General features: G+C 43.6%; 1 non-coding gene across 1 annotated transcript; it reads right to left on the reverse strand.

The window, feature by feature from the left end:
- Positions 1 to 2,574: 2,574 nt before the first annotated feature.
- LOC111755128 (U5 spliceosomal RNA) lies at positions 2,575 to 2,690 on the reverse strand. Its single transcript, XR_002789712.1, has one exon. It is a non-coding gene; the product is annotated as a U5 spliceosomal RNA (small nuclear RNA).
- Positions 2,691 to 10,481: the final 7,791 nt, after the last annotated feature.

A 10,481-nucleotide genomic window follows, 5' to 3' on the forward strand; every position in this document is an offset into this window, starting at 1 on the left:
TAGCCACCATACTGGACAGTACCTTTCTGGGTCTTTTGGATGTTCTATGAAGATAATTAAATGGATTTAATTTTTTGTTTATTATTTATCTACTTTTTTTTTTTTGGTCTTTTTGAGACAGGGTCTTGCTATGCAGTTTAGGCTGGCCTTGAGCTCACTTTGTAGCCCAGGCTGGTCTCAAACTCGCAGTGATTCTCCTGCCTCAGCCTCCTGAGTGCTGGGATTACAGGCATGAGCCACCATGCGCTGCATATTGTTTTTTTGTTTTGTTTTGTTTTGTTTTGTTTTTTAGAGCAGACTGGCTTTGAACTCACTTTTGTAGCCCAGCTGACCTTGAACTCATGGTGATCCTCCTGCCTCAGCCTCCCCCAGTGCTGGGATTACAGGTGTGCCCCAACACACCCAGTTTATTTTTTTTATTCATGCATGTTTGTAGTACATTATGTTTGCATTTCTTGTGTGCAGTTTTTCCATGTCTTCATCCTTTTTTTTTTTTTTTTTTTTTTTGGTCTTTTTCGTTTTTATCGGTACCAGGGATTGAACTCACGACTGCCTGTTTGCAAGGCAGGCGCTTATGCCGCTGAGCTAAATCCCCAGCCCCAATGTCTTCATTCTTTTTCCTATCTCCTTTTCCTCCTCTTCCACCCTACCCCATCTCTTGATCTGTCCATTTCCCATTTGAAATTAATCACTCTTTCTACTTCCTATTATCTGTCTTCCATTTTTCTCTGTATATTTTGGGTTTATACACAATGGAGTACTACTCTGTCATAAAGAAAGATAAAGTTGAGTCATTTATAGGAAAATGGATGTACCTCAAGGCCATAATGTTACTACATCAGACACACACAAGCTTAAATATCAAAATTTAAAAAATGTATTATAGTATTGTTTTTTTAGAGACAGGATGCTACCATATAGTCCAGGTTGCCCTTGAACTTGCGATCCTTTTGTCTCAGCCTCCTGGGTGTTGGGATTACCGTTATGCACCACCATACCTGGCTTAATAATTTTGTTTTTCCAGTCTTGTATCCTCCTTTTTTCCTGTTTTACTTTCCTAGCAAAGAGCAGTAGTGCAAAACCACATGGAAGTGGTTTGTCTCCAAAATTTGAAAAAGTCATGCTTGTCTCCAGAATTTGAAAAAGTTGACAACACTTTCTTTTAATGTATGATGTTTGTTTTGAGGCTTTTGCTTGGTATCATTAGGTTAAGCAGACTCCTTTTTAATTCTAGCATATTAAGTCCATAAATACATTGACTATGTATAAAGGAATGGGTGTCTCAGCCTATCCATTTTCTTTATGAGATTATCAGATGATTTTGTTTTCATCTCTTAGTGACCTATTTCAAGCCTATACCTGTTGGAAACTTGTGGTCAAGTCCCAGGGACACAGCTACCCTAAACAGATAGACCCACATGTAGACAGCTAGCTCTTTCCCATTGCAGGAAAGAGATGCCCTGTGTCAGCATCTGTTCTGCAGCCTCTATGCTAGCCACAAGGGGTTGCTGCTTCCCTGTAGAGCTCAACAGGCCACATTGTTGTCCAGTGATACATGTCACTGGTGTTCAGTGACACATGGTGTTTCCATAAATTTTGAAAATGTATGTTCCCACTGCAGATTAAAAATATATATGTGGGGGGCTGGGGATTTAGCTCAGCGGCATAAGCGCCTGCCTTGCAAGCAGGCAGTCATGAGTTCGATCCCTGGTACCGATAAAAATGAAAAAGACAAAATATATATATGGGGAGGGGGTAGTGCCTACCTCTAATCCTAGCACTTGGGAGGCTGAAAAGGAGGATTGCTGTGAGTTCGAGACCAGCCTGAACTGCATAACAGCGACTGTCTTAAACAAAACAGACCGGGGATTTAGCTCAGCAGAGTAAGTGCCTACCTGGTAGGCACGAGGCCTCCATATCAAAGCAAGTACAAAATCCAAAACCATAAACCCTAACACAAAGGGCAGGGATATAACTAGTGCAAAGGCACTAAATTCAATCCCCAGTATCTGAAACAGTATGAAAACACTTACAGTTTTCTTGTAATAATTTGTGATTTAAACTTAAATTAATATAGATAATGAAAAATCTACATACCATCTGTGTAGGCAAAGAACCTGCATATTCAATTGAGAGTCACAAACATCAAAATAAAGTATTACATACATACACTCAATTTTATTCCCTAAGTAAATTACATAAAACACTGATACACTGACTGAAATATTGCTCAGCGGTATAAGCACCTACCTTATAAGCAGGTATTTGTGACTTACATCTCCCTTACCGAAAATTACCAAAAAAAAAAAAAAAAAAAAAAAAAAAAACCAAGAAAAACAGAACCATTTGAAGTATGTAAGACTTCTTATAGGTGGTCTATAAAACAAAATATACTTTCAATTCTTTAAAGTGTAAAACAAAACCTCTCTACAGTGCGGCCTGATGCACAGATGATCTCTTTAGTAAAAGGAAAATTCCGCGTTCAAAACAGGAAAGCCTAATTCTCAACCTGCAAAAAAAAGTTAGTAGAAGACTAAAAGAGATGGCATGTTCTTTTTTTAAGACCACGTAGTTAGCTTTGCACAAGCAAAGCCTCAAAAAATTGGTTTAAGACTCAGAATTGTTCCTCTCCACGGAAATCTTTAGTAAAAGGCGAAAGATTTATACGATCTGAAGAGAAACCAGAGTATACTGACAGTTTCTTGCAATTCTCACAAGGGTAACTACAGCTCCTAGTGCACCGGTGGTGACTAATGATCGGAAAAAGTTATTTAGAGACGTTTACCTGATTAATTCTTTATATCCTAGTCCATACTTTTAATTTTTTAGTCCATATTTTAAAAATTAGAAGAGTAAGTTTATCCTCGTGAAAGAAGCCTCACTGTCTGCAGTGCATTATGGATATGCAAATAAGACCTGAACACTCGGCCTGGGACGCGGGGCCACCTCGGCGCCTGCGCAGGGGAGGCAGGCTCTGCTCCTTGCGATGAATACAGTCGTTTACGTTTTGTTTTGGGACAGGGGCTCGCTAAATTGCCCAGAGTGGCCTCCAATTTGCGACCCTCTTGCCTCTTCCCGCTGTGTAGCTGGGATCGTGAGCCAGGCAGTTAAAGGCGTTTTCTAAGGCGGTTTTGGGGCGTAGAAAGGCGCAGACCGCAAAGGGGAGCTCGGCGCGAACCCACAGTGTCCCCCGCGCGGGCGGAGAGGCCTGCGAATCGGAACTGACCCGAGGGACGCACAGCTGTCCCCAAATCCTTCCCCTTCAGGGAAAGGGGCAGGCAGCAGAATTTCGGGTGACTATGCGTTCGTCACTTGGGCGAGATACTTAAAAACTCTAAAGATGTTTTTAAAAGACAGGTGCTATGCGCGTTTCTGCTGTACAATTGCTGATGATGAAAGCAGGGGCGGTGTCCAGCTCTCCTGTGCCCTCAGCTTCCCAACAGCCCCTGTCGAGGGTGTTCACGTCCGTGTGGCCAGGCAGAGACATCTTCATTAATATTCCCGGCCCCACTCAGGAGATTAAAGCCAGGAGCTGCATCCCAGCCCTTCTTTTATTTTAAATTTAATTAATGTGTGTATTTATTTATTTTGTGGTACTGAGAATTTAACCCGGGACTTCCCCTAGAGCTACGTCCCCAGACCCCTTTTTTAATTTTTAAATTTAGAGAAAGGTTCTCACTAATTCACTAGGCTGGGCTCAAACTTAACTTCTACCCTGTCCCACCATGCCTGGTTCCCAGCCCTTTTTAGTTTTCTTTACTTTGAGTCAGGTGCTAGATAAATCGAGCAGGTGGGGCTCAAACTTTATCCACCTCTCCTCAGCTTCTGGAGTAGCTGGAATTACAGGCTTGAGCCCTGCAGCTGGCTCTAATCAGTGTATTTAACCTGGAAAACAAAACCTCTTGAACATTTGATTACATTTTTTATGTATATGCATGGACATTATAGATCTTCCCATAAAGTTGTCATTTTGTGCCAGGGATTGAACGGAGGGTCTCTCTGCCCCTGAGCTACAACCCCAGCCCTTTTATTCTGAGACAGTGTCTTGCTGGGTTTGAACTTGTAATCTCATGCCCACTTCCAGAAAGGGTTTTTAAAAAAAATTTATTGCTAGATTTGTTTTACTCCTAATACAGTATCTTACAGTTTTTATGGCTAGTAAGATTTTCAAGTTATAACTTACAATTGTGCAGCATTGGTGTATAGTAATGCAGTGGACCTAAATCCCAGCACTGTGGGAGGTTGAGGCACCAGGATTATATATTTCATGCAGCCTAGGCCATTTAGGAATTCAGTGAGACCTTATCTAAAACTCAAAGGGGGCTGGGGATTTAGCTCAGTCGAGTAAAGTGCCTGCCTGGCAAGCATGAGGTCATGAGTTCAATCCCCTTGATCCTCAGAGCCAAAGAAACAAAAAGCTAAAAGGGGATCTGGGGATGTAGCTCAGTGCAGAGGCCCTGAATTCAGTCCCCAGTGACGTCTTTGTCTCTCTCTCTCTCTCTCTCACACACACACACAGAATGAAGTGGAGTTTATTGTTTGTTTTTTGAGACAGGATTTCAATATGTAGTTTAAACGAGCCTTGAGTTCACTCTGTAGCCAGGCTGGCAATCCTGTAGTCTCAGCCTCTTGAGTTCTGGCATTACAGAGGTGTTCCACCACACCTGCATGATTCTTAGGAAGTTTTGAACCCGGCTGTGCATTTTCATTGTACCCTGAGCCTCACAGGTCTTTGGTGAAATGCTTTGCATGAAGCTACTTCCAGTCTATTCCTAGTTTGCTGCATTTTTCCCTTAGTACAGACGGGCTCTGAGATGATCCTGAGTTCTCCCTTTTAATCTATCACTATGGAAAATCACACTACCGGGGCTGGGGATTTAGCTCAGCGGCATAAGCGCCTTCCTCGCCAGCAGGCAGTCATGAGTTCAATCCCCGGTACCGATAAAAAGGAAAAAGACAAAAAAAAAAAAAAGAAAGAAAAAGACAAGAAAATCACACTACCAGACTTAGTAATGACAAATCATCTCAGCATTCATAGCTCAAACTCAATTTGGCAATAATTTTAAAAAAATTTTATTTTTGTTTTTCATCTTTGCGTTGTTAGGCCGGTTTGGTGCATTCTAGGCTAATGCTTTGCCACTGAGCCACATCAGCCCAAATGATGTATTTTTAATGGATTTTTAAAAGAACAACTTTAAGTTATAGACAAATCAAGCTAGGGTTCTTCTGCTCAGTTCAGATGGAAATCACGAATCAGCACGTGCTTTGCTAGCAGTTTTGGTCCCGCCAGGTAATGCTGGAATCCAGAGACCAGCGGCTGGGCTGAGACTGCTGGCTGCTGCCTTCTGGAGCTCTTCAGTGTCAATGGCTCTGAGTGTTTACTTGTCTTTCTTTGGTGGAACCACTCTGTCCAGACTGCTTAAGACCAAACTTCTAAATAGACTTTCCGGGCCTTAATTTTAAATCTTGAAACAGTCGGTACTGCAGCACAGGACCGGGTCCTCCTGGACTGAACCTGAGAAGCTGCTGGAAGGCGCTGCCTAGCAGCTGCAACCCTGTTTCAGTGAGGAAGGGGCTGAAAGCTTTCTGTGACTGTTGGGCAGGAAAGGCTTCCAGATTCCACCCTTCCTGACCCAAGCCACCCCAGGGTGCCCCTTCCCATCTTCCAAAAGAGGCGGGGTGGGGGAAGGATCTATGGTGCCTGGCTAGCTGCACTCAGGTGGGAGTGGAGAATGGTGGTTTAATAGCCCAGGAGGACACTGAAGTAGACTGTCCCAGTCCATTGGGGAGGGCGTGGGGGAGCAAAAAAAGGCAAGGGACGGGCCTGAAGACTACTGACTAAGCCACGTCCTCCCTCCAGCCAGCTGTAGAAAATGAGAAATTTGGTGTTTCCCATCTGCTTTGCATGCATCCATTCCCATCTGCCCCTAGAGTTGAGGGAACCAGTGACAATATATTATCTAAAGTGGTCTCCAATAACAGCAAAAAATTATGGACCATACAAAGAAACAGGAAAGTATGACTCATATGTTGTGAAAAAAATCAGACAACAAAGACTGCCTGTGTAAATGACCAGATGGCAGATTTAACAGGCAAAGCCTTCAAGTAGCCATTATAAATAAATTCAAGGAGCTAAAGGAAACTATAAATAAAGAAAAGGATTCTCTGAGGATACCATCACATGCAATATAGAATACTAATGAAGCAAGAAATTGTTTTGTTTTATTCTTTGTCTTTTTGAGACAGGGTCTCACTTTGTAATTCAGGCTGGTCTTGAACCTACTTTGTAGCCTAGGCTGGCCTCAAATTTGCAGTGATCCTCCTGCCTCAGCCTCCTCAATGCTGGGATTAGAGATGTGTGTTACCATGACTGGCTGAGGTTATTTATTTATTTATTTATTTTATTTTTTCTTTTTTGAGATGGGGTCTCACTATGAAGTTCAGGCTGGCCTTGAGCTCACTTTGTAGTCCAGGCTGGTCTCGAACTCGAAACAATCCTCCCACCTCAGTCTCCTGAGTGTTGGGATTACAGGCATGAGCCACCACGCCCGGCTGAGGTTATTTTTTTTTAAAAGGACCAAAGGACTGGGAATATAGGTCAGCGGCATAAGTACCTGCTTGGCAAGTTCAAGGTCCAGGGTTCCTGAGGCACAGGCACAATGGCACATGCCTGTAATCCCAGCACTGAGGAGGTTGAGGCATGGAAGTGCTTCAAGTTCAAGGCCAGCCTAGTCTACTAAGTGTGTTCAAGACCAGTCTAAATCAAAAAGTGAAATCTTGTTTCAAAAAGGACCCAAAAAATAAATAAATAAAAATTTAAAAAGACCAAATAGAAATGCTAGAATTGAAAGGTACAATCATGGAAAAGAATATTTATCCTGGTCCTAACAGTAGATATGAACTGGCAGAAGAAAGAATTAGCAAATTTGAAGCTAGATTAATAAGTGATTATGTAATCAAAGGACACAAAGATAAAATGATGAAAAGCAGATTCTCAAAGAAATGGCAGCATTAAGTATAGCAACATGTAATGAAACTATCAGAAATAGAGAGGTGATCAGAAAAAATATTCAAAGAAATGATAGATGAGAAGTCCCCAAATTTACCATTAAATAATCATCTATACCTCCAGGAAGACATGTGAACCTCAGATCAAATAAATGGAAAGATAGCTACAGAGAGAACCATCAAGGCAAAAATACTGAAAACCAAAAGACAGAGCAAATCTTTTTTTTTTTTTTTGGTACTGGGGATCGAACTCACAACTATGTGTTTGTAAAGCAGGTGCTTATGACACTGAGCTAAATCCCCAGCAACAGAGCAAATCTTGAAAGTAACAAGGGAAAGATAATTTGTCCTAAAGTCATCCAACAAAGCTGACTGTGGTGGTGTATGCCTGTAATCCTAGCACTCTGGAGGCTGAGGCAGGAGGAGCATTTTGAGTTCGAGACAAGCCTGGGCTACAAAGTGAGCCCAAGGCCAGCCTGAACTGCTCAGTGAAATCCTGTCTCAAAAAGACAAAAAAAAAAAAAAAAAAAAAAAAAGGCATCCAACAGAGGTCTACAGCTGACTTCTGGGCAGAAACAATGGAGGCCCAAGAACAGTGGGAGATTATACTCAGAGTACTCAAAGGAAAATGCCAAGCACATAGATCCAAGAAATCTGTGTGTGTGTGTGTGTGTGTGTGTGTGTGTGTGAGGGTCTTGCTATGCAGTTCAGACTGGCCTTGATTCACTCTGTAGCCCAGGCTGACCTCAAACTCTCCATGATCCTCCTGTCTCTGCTCTAGCCTGCCAGTTACTGGCATTATGGATATGCATCATTATGCCTGGCTTTAAATCTTTCTTTTAGAAATGAAAGTTAAGCCATGCATGGTGGCATATGCCCGTACTTCCAAGCACTCAGGAGCCTAAAGTAAGAGAAGTCTAAAACTGAGCCACTTGGGCTATTTAACAAAATTGAGACCAGTTTGGGGTACACAGTGAGACTCTGAATTTAAAAAAATAAAAAAGGAAGGAGAGAAATGCATATTTTCTGATCAACAAAAATTGAGACCTTCTGGGCACAGTGGTGCATTCCTATGATCCCAGTACTTGGGAAACTAAGGCAGGAAGCTTGTGAGTTCCCGGCCACCCTGGGCTATAAGAGTTAGTTTGAAGCCAGACTGAACTACAGAATGAGGTGGCACATGCCTGTAATCCCAGCACTTGAGAGGCTGAGGCAGGAGGATTGTCATGAACTACATAGGGAGACCCTGTCTCAAAATAACAGAACAAAATAAAACATAAAAAACAAACCATTTGTGATGGTTATACCTATAATCCCAGGACTCTGGGAGACTGGGGCAGAGATTTGTGAGTTCAAGCCCACCTTTGGCAATTTAGCAACTTAGTGAGACCCTGTCCAAAAAAATATAGGTAGGCTGAAAATGTACCTCAGTGTGAAGGTCCTAGGTTCAATCTGCTGTGCTGCAAAAGCAAAAACAAAAACCACAATTGCATAAACTAATACAATGTACAAGTGGTTGCTGCTTAGGGTATAGAACATGCTTAGTATGCATGAGGCTGTGGATTAAGTCCCTAGAACTAAATATAAATAAAGTATTGTAGTGCCTTTAACATACCGAAATATATTTGCCAATCATAGCAAAAAGACATTGTGTAGGAGCCATGCGGTGTTTTAGTGAGAAAAATGTGTCCAGAGGATATCTCATATTACAGGGAGCCAGATGTGATAAATAATATGAACATAATAAAATGGTAAATATACTTGCTTCCCTTCCTTAGCATCATAAAAGACATAAACTTCTATGCAGTAGTAGTAACAATGTGCTGTGGTGCTAACATTTGCAGAGGTAATCTGTATACCAGTAGGACTACAAAAGGTGGGAGGGAATCGTTTATCGGAGTCACACTTTCATATCCACTGGAACTGAGTTACTATAAATCTGAGGCTAACATGAAAAATTAAGATGTTTATGGTTAACCCTTGGGCAGTCACTAAGAAAATACACTTAAGAATTGTTACAGCCACACACTTATAATTCCCAGCTATTTACAAGGGAGGCTGAGGCAGAAAGATTGCAAGTTGAGGCCAGCTTGGGCAACTCAGTGAGACTTTGTCTCAAAATAGAAAACGTAAGAACTGGGGATGTATGGCAGTGGTGGAGGGTGCTTGAGTTCAATCTCCAGTAATTGCACAGCACACACACACACACACACACACACACACACACACACACAGAGTGTTAGGGCCAAGAGTGCAGTTTGATGCTAGAACACTTTCTCAGCTTGAAGCATGCATGAGGCCCTGGGTTCACTTCCCAGCGGTGAGCTGGGATGGGATATACTTGGACATCCCAAAATGTTAGAACTAGTCAGGAGACTGAGATGGAAGGATCATTGCAAATTCGAGAGCAGCCTGGGGTACAAAGTGAAGCCCAAGGCCAGCCTCAACTGCCAGACCCTGTCTGAAAAAAAAAAAAAAAACCAAAAAAACCACTTGGAACTCATGCTTCAATGACACTATCAAAAAACAGGAGGATGTGCACGGTCCTGGGTTTGAGCCCAGCTCCCCAAGAAGAAAAAAGGTGTGGGGTGGGTGGCGGGAGAAACAGAGTGACAGAGACACAGATGCCTGGCTGCTCTCCAGCTCCAGAGCCTCAGCGTGGGTTGCTCGGTAGCCCTGCCCCCCTCCCCCGCCGTGACCTGGGTGTCAGTACTTTGCTCTATCTCCTCACGAGGAGGAGAACGTTATTCTTGCTGAATTGCAGTGGCCCGCACCCTCCAGTGGGATCCCGAGCAGGGAGAAAGGGCCGAGCTCCTCTTCTCCCTGGCTGAGGCACTGCCCTCCTCCACCCTGCAGTTTCTGCTGGTCTCCCCAGGATCCGTGTCAGAAAGCCCTCCTTAAGGAGGACCCTGGGGCACCTGGGGCCAGACACTTAAGCAGTTGAGAGAATTTTAGAGGCTGAATGGCAGAGTTAGAGCCTTTCACCCTCAGCCCTGGTGTTGGGTACGGTAGATGCAAGTGGGTGCCCTATTCATAAGCTGTACTCACAGAGTGGTTTGTTTTGGTTTTAGGTAGTTCTCCCTCTGTATTTGAGACTGGCCTTAGATGTTTTTTGTAGCCCAAGCTGGCCTCCAGCTCTCTGGGATCCTTTTGCTTTAGCTGAGTGCTGGGATTACACGCATGTGCCACCCCGCACGGCCAGAGAAAGATCTTTTGGCCTGGCTCTGACATCTTGAGTAAGCATTGCACCACTCCGAGCCTCAGTTTCCCCAATGTTCAGTGGTTTCTTCCGAGCAGCCAAAGCAGAAGCCCCCAGAGGGAGCCAACACGTGGTACCAACGCCCCAGGGCGAACCCCGCAGGTTTAGGCCGCACCAGCAACAGGGACAAAGGCGAGTCCAGGGCGGTGGAGGGGGCGTGGGGCGGGGCGGCGTGGGCTGGGCGGAGCACAGGCGCCTGCGGGCCGGACGTGGC

This window comes from Cavia porcellus, unplaced genomic scaffold, assembly GCF_034190915.1.
Source record: "Cavia porcellus strain 051 isolate PalLab524CR breed Dunkin Hartley unplaced genomic scaffold, mCavPor4.1 scaffold_37, whole genome shotgun sequence".
In the NCBI taxonomy this organism is placed as follows: Eukaryota; Metazoa; Chordata; class Mammalia; order Rodentia; family Caviidae; genus Cavia; species Cavia porcellus.